Source organism: Labrus mixtus, chromosome 18 (assembly GCF_963584025.1).
Source record: "Labrus mixtus chromosome 18, fLabMix1.1, whole genome shotgun sequence".
NCBI classification, from domain to species: Eukaryota; Metazoa; Chordata; class Actinopteri; order Labriformes; family Labridae; genus Labrus; species Labrus mixtus.
The window spans coordinates 14,039,400-14,051,504 of record NC_083629.1 but is presented as its reverse complement, the minus strand read 5'-3'; positions in this window follow the sequence as shown (position 1 = coordinate 14,051,504).

Genomic DNA, 12,105 nt, shown 5'->3' with positions numbered 1-12,105 from the left:
AAGCCTGCTTAATGCTTAAAATATGGTTCATAGACCAGAAAGGTGCTTACATTTCGTAGTTTAATGCTTTCAAATGAAAGGTTAAATCAAGGCAATGTTAAGAGCCAAATTGTGCAATTTCAAGGCTGAAAGTTGTGGGTTTTATTTAAGAACTGTCGTGTTTTGTAAATTTCAATGATAAGTTATAAGCAGTGTAAGAGCTCTCCTCTTTAATAAAAGCTTCTCTGATGTTCTCTTTATGTTTTGGGGCATATCCTTCTTTACCTGCCACAGGATGAGATGGCCTGTAAAAATGGATTTGATGAACAGATCTTCTCAGAAATATGTTCCATCTCAGCAGATATTTCCGTTAGGAGGCTTATGTTCAAACTTTCCAGAAACAACTTCGTTTTTATAAGCTGCTCTGTTCCCTTTCACTTATTCTCTGTAAATGAATCATCGCTGCCTGCTGATTTGTTTTATAGTCGTACATGGAGCTTCAAATACCTGGCCTGATTGCTAAAGCAGACATATCAAACAAATCTTGTTTTTAGTGTTATATATGAATATATTAGCTAAAGTTGATGATCAATAATATACAAATGTCATGACGTAAAACTACAAAATTAAATTCTGCACTAGTCATCACTTTGTCAGGGTCACTGTTGTGCGATATATGTGATTAACACGTGTGTGGCACTCGATGATGAGTGTGTGTATTTCAGGATGTGTTGAAATGTGTATGTTCTCAAGTCACTGTGCCCTATATCTGTCTACAGGTTGCTTCTACAGAGTTGTAAAAGGTTATCTGTTTGAGTGCCTCCATAACTGATTATGTAATGATTTCACACATTAATGTGTGATTTTAATTATTTTTTACTGCAGCTTATTTCTGACTTCATAAGAAAGATCTCAAGCTGTCTGAAATGTTTCTCGTGAGACTAAATGAAAATGAAGTTAGCGTAGCCCCCATTTAAGACACAACAACACAGTCATTTACATTCGGTGTAGCACTCTGTTTAAAGGAACATCCGCAGGGCTAAATACAGGGTCAAAGCTGGTATATTACCTTTTAAACTTTAGTTTTGAGTTTTGTTTAAAATTTGACTACAAATAAAAGTAACATTTTGATTTGACGGGTCAGTGAAACACAAAGCCAATAGCCTATTGTCTGAGTCATGCATGTGTGTACAAAATTTCATGGCAAAGCATTAAAATGCTGTTTCAATGTGTGACTAAAGAGGTGACTGAAAAGGCCCCTTTATTAAAAGATAATGATGCTTTGTATTTTTAGTGGTTATTTTATGTTTGTAAAATATGATTTATTTGACCATTTTCATTATCACGTATAAGTATCCTATCACTGGAGTTCACAATATACACCAAAATTAAAGGGCCACCAAAACCTGACAGCCCAAGAGTGTGACCTTAGCTATTCCTTCTGCTGTGACTATGAAGCTTAAGCCCTGTTTCCACCACCGGTCCAGTTCAGTTGGGTTCAGTAAGGTACGTATTTATTGTCGACTTCACTGTCAAAAGTTGGGAATGGTATCAATATAACCAATGCTTACGGTCCTACTTTTTGGTGCCCTTCTGTCGGGGGCCAGGCGTACCCATCTGACCCTAAAGGTACTGAACCAAACCGGACCGTTTGGTGGAAACAGGGCTTTAAATATTCCTGTTGTCTCCCGTGAAATTAGACAGGAGTATAACTTATGATAGTGGCTTAGAGTAAGGATTTTGTTGTTAAATCATTATGATTTCTGTGAAATTAAGCATATATCACAAGGTTGAGCTATAATCAGTGGTTCATTTCTGTCTGATGAATTTCCTTGTAAATAAATCTCAACGTGTGGTTTGAAAATATTTTCCTTTATCTGTTATTTCTGCTCATTGTGTCTCAAGCACCACAAGGTTTTGAAATCCTCTCTTGAGCTTTGTCACACTTGCATGTGCCAAACTCAACATTTTCCCTATATTTGGTGGGTCCTCGGATACGCCGAGAGACTCAACATGTCATCGGGCTATTCTTGGAGTCTAGTTTTTTGCTCATGCACACATGGTGTTTGCATGGTGCCAAGAAGACACGATCAGTGTGGAATCATGTCATCAGCTGAAACACTTTCAGGGCAGAAGTAAAGGGCTGACAGAGTAAACATATGGTTGTAGTTATCACAATTAACGATTCATCCACTTTGCCCATAATTGCTCTTTCCTAGATAAATAACAATGACAATGACTTTCAACAACATAGTGGAAAATTGGTGAGAAGGTGACATTAAGTTTGGAAGAAGAGATTATTATTATTATTATTATTATTGTATCAGTGGAGCCTTTCACCATGAAAGCTTTCTCATTTAACACTGCAGCAGTTTTATAGTTATTATGGATCATTAAGCATTAAAAACCATCTAATCTGAGGAGGTCTGAAAACTGAAGAATTTCAGAAAAAAAAAAACAGGAAATATGTGAAGCATAATTAAAAGACTTTAATTTGATCAGATTCAAAGCAAATGAAAGCACACATCAAGAGAATGCAATGATAGTAAATGATTAAAGTGGCCTTTTGACGCTTTTTATCTAAAAGGGTGAACCATCAATTTATTCTCTTTGTCTTCAACTCAAAGAAAACTGAAAATGTTGGCAATTATCAGTGACCAAGCCTGACATTATAGGCACATACACACTTACAGATATGTCCCAGCATGTGTTACAGTAATGGGCAAATTGATTCCCTTAGAACCAAGGCTAATTAGCCCATCTTATTATGAACCATCCCAGGAATAGTCTCTGCAGGTTCACAGCAAAGTAATGAGAGACAGGAGAATATATGTATGAGTGTGTCTGTGGGGGTGTTTGTGTGCGCGTGTGTGTGCGTGAGTGTGTGTGTGTGAGGCAGAGAGAAGGAGAGAGGGAGAGATTTGACTTTCATAAATTTAAAATGTAACTTTCTCAATCTACAAAGTATAATGAAACCGACCATGATCAATTATGATTAAAAGGTAAAATTACGAGTCAGAGCCCGACACGTTGATTTGAGCTCCAACAGAGACCTTTGCTGAATGATCTAATCCTCTCTATGCCCCATGTTTTATGTCCTCATCAATGTCCAAAATGAGGCAAAAAGAAGCAGAAAAGATTGACCAGAGACACAAATTACATACATGAGTCTGATTTTTTAATCAGGAAATGACAACATGTCCTTTACGTGACATATTCATACTCTGACTATATTAAGTCATAACCTTTTTGTCAGCCTGAATCCTTTGCTTTTTACAAAAACATGTTAGTGAATGTTAAAAATGGACTCTGCTTGGTTCCTGGAAATCCACCAGTGACAGAAAGACGTGCTAATATACCTCCTATTTTAATTGTGTTAATCTTATCTACTCTATTTAGATTTATATTTTCTATGACCTACTTCTACTTGTCTTTGTGCTGATGCAACAACTACAATTCCCTTCTGGGGATCAATAAAGTATTATCTTATCTTATCTTATCTTAATGAGAGCGGTATCGATTTTCTCACTGAGGATGCATGGATCATTGTTGCACCGCAAATGTCAAATAATTCCTTCACTCGCCATCTTTGTAAGGCTGAGGTGTCTGTGTGTCTTCTGATTCATTAGTGTTCAGCACCTCTCAGGATCTCACACTTAAAAAGGTGTAAAACTGAGATGTTGTACATTCTGTCAGCTTTTCTCTCTGGACTTTGATTAAATTGAGAGTGCTGCTGTTGAGCGTGGAGACTCTCTCTTTCACCACTGTATTTGAACCTGTGACGCACTGTCAACCCCCTGTGACCATGTAACTGGTCTCCAGCTGGGCATTTCTACGTCTCAGTGTGTGCGAGCCACAGCAAAGGCTAAAAACAGAACAGGACAGCAGCTGATCTACACATCACATCCCTGTAAGAGGAAATGAGAGGCAGGTTTGACATACTATCACGGTTACAAAGGTTTTTCATTTTGCTGTGATTATTTTAATATTACATGTTTATTGGGATGGTTTGCATTTGTTTTACGATAACATATTTTACTTAACTAACATTTTTAAATACATTTGGTGTCAAATGAGTAAAACCAAGAATTTGCTGTACAAATTTTGAGGTCATACTGCAAAATACAATTTTTTTTTAGAGCAACAAGCCACCAAAAACTTGACAAAAGGCCTCAGACAATAATATCAATTACATTGGTTTTTGTTTCTTACATTTTTCTGCTACAAGTCCAAATGACATGGAAATACATTTACACATTTTGAAGGATATGTCTGATCTCAAAAACCCCAATCCCCATGCTCATTGGTTCCAAATAAGGGCATACTGTACATATTTCAAAACAGCCAACAAATAGAGTTTGATTTAAAATAAGAGCAGCGTAAGAGCTGTTACATAAATAGAGATTTCCATGAGATAGAACCTCTGTCTGCTCCCAAATGATTCTGTGGTTTTAACCTCATACTCTCATTAATATTTACTCTTCTTACTAAACCTGACTAGAAGCTTGGGATTAAGACATGTTTGATGCCTTAGAGTATTCTAGCAGTCTAGGATGTTGCCTGCGTTACTGCAGTGTAGAAATGATGTGTGTTGGAATTTTAATGGGGGTCTACGGGTGAGTTGCTTCTGTGGTTAGTTTTTAAATTAGATTTGTTTACACAAGAAAAACAAAAAATAGGTAAATTCACTTGCAGTCCAACTGGACTCAAATGACAAAACACTCAAACAAGAGAAGTTTTGTATTCTGGTTTTATGGCCATTAAAAAGAGCAAACTATGAATTTCCAAGACTGAATCTATTGTGTATTCTGTATTTTGACTATTACTTGTTGATCATCAATCTGTTTTATCTGATTTTTAAAGATGGGTTCCAACTGGGGCACTGGTGGCCGAGTGGTTAGTTTAGGCGTCACATGTACAGAGGCTGTAGTCCTCAACATGGCCGTTCCGGTGTTTGAATGTAACTATACTGCTCACAGAAAACAGCCCGACCCCTCAGGTCATCAAGTGTAGGTCTTTTAGCCCTAGTGTGGTACAAACGTTCTGCTGACCTGAGGTCCATCAAAACTGTCTCTACTTTTAAAGCAAAACTCAAAACCTATGTATTCTCCCAAGCATACAAATAGTTACTTTTTATATGTGTGTATCGATGTATATGTGTGTGTTTGTGTGTGAGTGTATGTATAGTATATGTGATTACTGGTTTGGTTATTGATGTTTGCTTTGCGGTGTGTCTGACTTTACTGATTTGATTTCTGTATCTTTCATCATTCATAACAGTTCAGTCTTTTTTGTGTTGTATGCTGTGTTTTAACCTCAATGTAAAGCACATTGAGCACATCTGTAATGAAATGTGCTTTATAAGTAAAATTGCTATTGCTGTCACTTTCCCGAATGTCATTCCCCGCTCTCTCTCTCTCTCTCTCTCTATCCATTGTCCTGTCTCTTCAATAAAGGCCCAGAAAGCCCCAAAATAAATCATTTTTTAAAAAAAGTGTGTTTCCAACGGTGTTGTTAATCCCTGTAAAACATGGCCTGGGTCCTATGACAGTTCCTGTGGTGAAAGAGGAGCTAGTTAGCAGTCTCCCCTATTCTTTTCCATCTAATCCATGAGTACTTACCCTATTCTGGAGATACTTATCACGTGTTTGAGAACACTCATTACTGTATTCATGAGAGCTGCATTTTGAATGCAGTAGCAGTGAAATACATTACCAGAGTCTTCAGAGGGAAATGATCACATAGCCTTGTCTATACAAAGAACACTCCTTTTTTTTGACAAGTCACTTTTTTTATTATTTTTTTTATTTACTTGTTCCATTGCCATTGTAGGTTTTAATGCTTTTTTGGACTATACTGTATATGTGCAGGTTAATGTGGCCCTGGACAAATGAAGGATTCGCAAAGGATTCAGAGTGTCTTTGTCATAATAATAGAGAAAATTGGTGAATAAATTTACAAAAAATACTTCAAGAAACACATTTACTTTTCCTATTGTCTCAAAACACAGCAGCACAAAACTAATCATAGCATTTTCTGTGTCTCCTGTGGCAGAGCGAGGTGACCTAATCCAGCTTTGAATGAATATGTTGTGTATCACAAATATGTTTACAGCACTTTGGCTTGTGTCATTTAGTTTTCCTACAGAAAAAGCATTATTTATAAATATCTGCCTCATAGGAAAGAATACTGGGGTACCATCTGGTACTCACAATCAGGCGCTTATCAATTTTTAAAACAACACTCTGAGATGAGGGCAAAGAGAGTGAGTAAGAAAAATATACACTCTCTCTGCAATCAGCAATCGTTGGGTGAATTTCATTTAATACATATAAACATTTGGTCACAATTCTTTGCTTGTTACGTCAAATGTTGTGGTAAAGAGGCTCACTGAATTTAGAAGAGTCTTTAGAGATATTTTTCATCTTAAGGTAGCAGATAAATGCCAGTTGTCACCAATGAGGAGCTGGCAGGCTAAAATAGGGTCATGATGGTGACTTGTTCCAATGAACAATGTAAAATGATGGATATAAACTCACCACAGATATCTGGGTGCTGTGGGGACCTATAATAACAATCCAGCCTCATCTGTATTCCTTTCTCATAATGTCAGCTTTGCCTTCCGCTCTTATTTCTATTTCTTGCTTCTTTTTAGGCCTTTGACAGGTTAGCCCGGCAAATCCACCATACACTCACATGGCAGCCTTTTTTGTGACATCATGCTGACATCAAGGCAAGGTTCATAAGAAGAAAAGCTGTGCTGCAGGATGGGTAAGTAACTGAAAAACAATGGCTTGTGAATCCTGAGAGGGACTTTGGGCCAATATCTCAAGGTAGAACAAAACATTTGGACCTATCTATCCTTGCTATCATGCTTCCTAGCTAAAATAAAAAGTATTTGATTGATTATAGGAGTGTTGTTACTAAGCAGCAACCTTTGAGAAAAATATGCCTACAGCCCGGTACAGAAACACATTTTGGCTTAAAAAATTATGAATAATTGGGGGCGTGGCTAATCTGGTTGACAGGTGGTTGGTGTTGTAGCTGCTCGTTAGGAGGCTTAAGGGCAGACTCAGGGTGCGTTCAAATTGTCATTTTTGCTTAGGAAGGTTCCTAACTGAGTTGATATGAGCCGTTAGAATTCTCTAAAAGCTAAGGAAAGGTTTTCATTTCCATTTCCAATATGGCAACCATTGTTGGGTTTCAAACTCTGCTTCAGAAACCAATGGGTAACTGTGACTACGTCCATGTTTTATCTATGGCAGAATGGTTACAGAATTTGTTTTGCTTCATACCATGCAACACTATCGACTGAAATGTATGGAAGTTAATGAAGGCTAATGTTAGCCAGTGTCTTGTGGTATGGAAAGGGAAAACAAACATAACATTTTAGCTTGACCTTGATCAATTAGGCTACCTTGCTCCCAAAAAAAAAAGACTTTCATAAAATACTTTTTTTGTACTTTTGTTTTCCAACAAGATATAGGATAATAACCAGAGCTTTTTGGAGATTTTAGTTAGGAGATTTGTATTAGCCTACTGTTGGACTGAGTCAGGCTAGCTGTTTCTGTGGACAGTAGTTATGCTAGGCTTTGCTAACTACCATGTAGCAGGCAATTTGGTAAATAGTGGATAAAAAATAACAGAAAAAAAACAGAACAACTATTCAGACAAATTGTGGTTTAAGAATCATTCAGCACAAAATAAAAACTATTATCTAAATCAAAGAGTGTATTTCCTTTTTCACTTTTGATAAATTCTCTTATATTTTATTCTGCTTCTCAGGGAACATGTGGAGCTTCAACGCTTAAAAGAGAGCAACAGACTCGCCACAGTGTAACAGTGAGAGGCAGCGCAACATCACACTTAAGTGTCGTCAACAGATGCACTCATGGACGCAATTTACTTTGCATCACAAAGCAATAAAGCTTAGAGGGCAAACCCACTAATAGAGCAGAAGCACTACAAAGGCCCAAAAATAGAAACAACAGAATGAATTCAATGGAGCTAAAGCTGCTCATGTAGCGCTGTTCCTGTTGTGACTCATAAGTGTTAGTTTTGTGTCTTGATGACGCGGGTGGATGCGTGGGAGACACTAGGGGAGGGTGGGCGTGTGGGCGTGTGGGGGCAGCAGATGTAACGCTTGTGTTCCCCAGACTCTTGTCTTCCACTCAGCCTCACTTTCATTCAGCTGGTCGTTGCTACGATACAACATGGGAGATGACACTCAAACAGAACACGTAGACAAACACAAAAAGCTATTTGTCACGTTTGTACTCATCCTGAGAATGTCAGCTTGGAGTTACAACATGCAACGGAGGGGTTAATATTAACCACAAGGAAGCAACGTTTGTCATGTTTTTAACAGCAGACTGCCAAAGTTGACATGAAGTATTTGTTCACTCAGGCTCTCAAGTTGACTTCATCTGTTGTGACAAAAGAGTCACACAGACTTTGTTTTAAACATGAAGCTCCATGCACACTACCTCTGGTATTTCCCTTGGCATTTCCAAAGTTAAGGGCCATTCAGTCTAGAAGAGTATGCAAACAACCGTTCTAAAAACAACAGTTACATAACCAGACAGAGGAAAAGTGTTTCCAAGCCCATGTGTCAGATTGCACTATGGTTGAAAACGTCAACCAAATAAACTATGGAAAATCAACAGAAGGGAGTTATAAATGTTGAAATATAAATACATTGCACCCAAAAAAGGTTGTTTTTTTTAAACATGAATTAACTGAAATAACATGTAATCTATATAGTCCCATTATTACCAACCCTCCCGACTACAATCGCCTTGAATCAAATCGAAGCTCACAGTGTGCACAAGGGTTTGTTTTTCAAATGTTGTAGAAATGAAGGAGATGTCATGAGAGGTTGATTCCTTAATTATTGTGTGACAATTCTCTTTGTTTATTGAACATGGAAAAACAACCAGCTCGGTCTGCCTTGCAATACTTCACCGTTGATTAGGTTCCATCTTCCTATCTGGATAGTTACAAGTAACACCTTTGGGAAACATGCTTGTGAAATAACACTTTGTACAGTTGCTGCTTTTTGACAGCAGTGCATTTCCATCACAAACCTTACCTTTGAACTGGAAATGCCAATATTAAGATATAAACCATAAATGAAGGCACTTCCAGTACATTTTATCATGATGCATGTGTGAGAAAATAAAGATTTTCTGACATCTTTCTGGAACACCTGTTTGATAGGAATAGCTGCCAAAGAGAAATTTGCTCCCCTGATTATGTTTTATCCAGCTGTAGCTCAGAGTTATCCTCCCTATGGAAGTGGTATTGACACATTTGACAGACAGATTAATGAAAATCACAAAGCCTCACAAAGTTTCTGTCAAACTAACACTTCATCTATCAAGACAAGTCTGTTCCCCCTCTATGAAAGGAAACCAAAAAAAGCAATTACTTGATCATACTGCTTCCAGCAACATAAGGAGACATTGATAAAAGGCTCAGACTAAAGGGAGATGGAAGAGCCATGTGGACCAGTCAGTATGACAGATACTCTACCTGGTGGCGGGTTTCCTGCTTCACTGCCAGTTACTACAGAGCAGAAACTTGGCTGACGCTTTCTCCTGGTGTGGTGGGATTGGATCTTGCCAATTTCTTTCCACAGGTCCTGCTGAGGAAGCACTTCTGCAGATGGGACAAAGTTTTTGTCCTGAAAGTCACAAAGTTAGTCTCAAATATTGCTGAGTCATGGCTGAAGTCAAATCCAAACCATAAAACTCTAACTTTATGCACTTAGCCAAATGCAATACCACTTTCCACACAAGTTAAGTCATAGTAGACCTATAGAAATATTGAATGATTCTGGCTATGCTAGCTGTGTAGCTCTGTTGGTTGCCATGTTGGTCCGATTGTCCGTCCACCATGCTGGCTCCCTGTTAACAAATATTAGATGGATTGCCAAGAAATTTTTAGCTTTGTGTAAAATGTCTCAAGTTAATTATTAGATCAATTTCTAAGGCATTTACATCCTCGGGCCACACAACTCTGACTCTGACTGTCCACCTAACATTAATCATCTGGCACAGTGGCACCACAATCAGAAACAAATAAATATATTAGGGAATTCTTTAATGTTAAAAAAGCTGAGAGATGTACAATATTTAATTTATCTTCACATGTGTATGAGTATGGAATGCTTTGAATGCTAACACTGAATCCATGATAATACACTATTTAAAATCTTGACATTTTAGCATTTGTCGCAGTTAGCCATAACATAACACTCAGTAGGTTATCATCTGTAGTTGAATGGTTATGTCTGGTAAGTTCTTATTATAAGTGTTTAGTTGTGTAGACTCTCAGCAAATATTTAGCATGTGTCTGATTTGTACTCAAATTCACACTTTTACAAATCACAACTTTTGCTTATATTTCATAGAAAATTAATATATAGTCCCTGGGTTAAAAGAAGATTGTAAACAGCTGGAGGGAACCTCCTGCAGTCACCCATTCTTGAAGCAGCTTCTGAAGCATTTCGAGATGAAAATGTGTCAATGTGACTTTGTACTAAAGGCCTGTATTTATAGTTTAACTGAGCCAAATTTTGACACTGAGCCCTATTAATTGAGCTCTCCAGACATCTCCCTGTATCTAAAATAGATAGGAAGTCCAACATGGAGGTGAAGAGGGACAAAGTAGGCCAAGGACTCTCACAGAAAATAGACTGTGGCTCACTAAGGGGCCTGATTATCTTGGGAAAGAACAGGAAATGGGAAAAAAATGTGGGTTAACAATAAGCCTTTGCTTAAACCAAGAGCACAAAGAAAAAACTTGTATTGAGAGACTGCTCTTAGAAGAAGACTTCACAAGCTCACAAGTAATCAAAATGCTACAGTCAGTTCAGGACGATGCATACTTCCTGGTATTGCACAGTGCACCGAGCAGAGAGGCAGTCTGCAGTGCATTAAATGTTTAAACACAACATTTTTATTGAGATTATCTTATGCTCAGCTGATCATGAACACAAACATTATTTCTACTTTCAATTATAATTCAACTGTACAAAATTACAGAGAAGATCCACAGCTATCCATGTCATCTAGTTAAGATGTTAAACTTTGATGGTCAAAGAATAATTATGAAACAGTAGATATGCTTAAATGTCTCCACACAGTTCAACAGTGATGTTTTAGGCCTGCCTGCTTATAAAAATACACCTAACTTTCAACAATACTTTAAAAGATACTGGTGTTAATCTCAAAAAAAGATTTGTTTAAATAAATTCCAATATCACTCAATGGGGAAAGTGAATTAAATAACCAAACCAATGTGGTTGGTAGTTTAATGATGGCTGTTAATTAAATAAGTGAACCAATTACTATTTCAGATTAAACAGGTCTGAGATGCCTTGAACTGTAAATGTAGAGGTTAATTTGTATAGCCTAGAATGTATTGCACAAAATGGTGATGAACTGAGTAATAGCAGGAGAATATTTAACTGGTAGACTGACGGCAGCATATCATCAGAAATTTGGTCTAAAATTAAATTTTCTGTTATTACAGGAAAATATCTTACAAAAACTACCATGACAATTACCAAATACTTCCACCAAAGTTGGGGTGAAAATGTCAAGGTTGTAAGTTGTAAGTTTTTAAGGTTCAAAGTTTTCATGAAATACCATCAAATTCCAGACATAAATCTCAAGAATTTTCAACAAATATGAAGAATGAACATTTCTGGCAGAAACCCCAAAAATGTCAAAAGAACGTTTTTGAAAGTTTCTGCCAAAAAATGAGTTCTCTATGCAGGCATTCAGGGTTCAAGTCCGACCGGTGGCTCCTTTGTCGCATGTAATTCCCCACTCTCTCCCAATTCCCTACACTATCCACTGTCTTATCAAATAAAGGCAAAAAAAAGTCTTTAAAACATAATTTCCAGACATGATCCCAAAAAATTATCAAAGAAAGTTTAACACTTCTCCTGCCTAAAATATCTGAAAATATTTCCAGATGGAAAGTGCGAGAGAAAAACCTGTAAAAAAGATCATATGTACAATGCAAATTACCAACAAATATCCCCCCAAATCTCTTTCAAATTCTAATGAAAATGTTCTGACATAAATGTCAGACCAAAATGAAGCTCAAAAACAA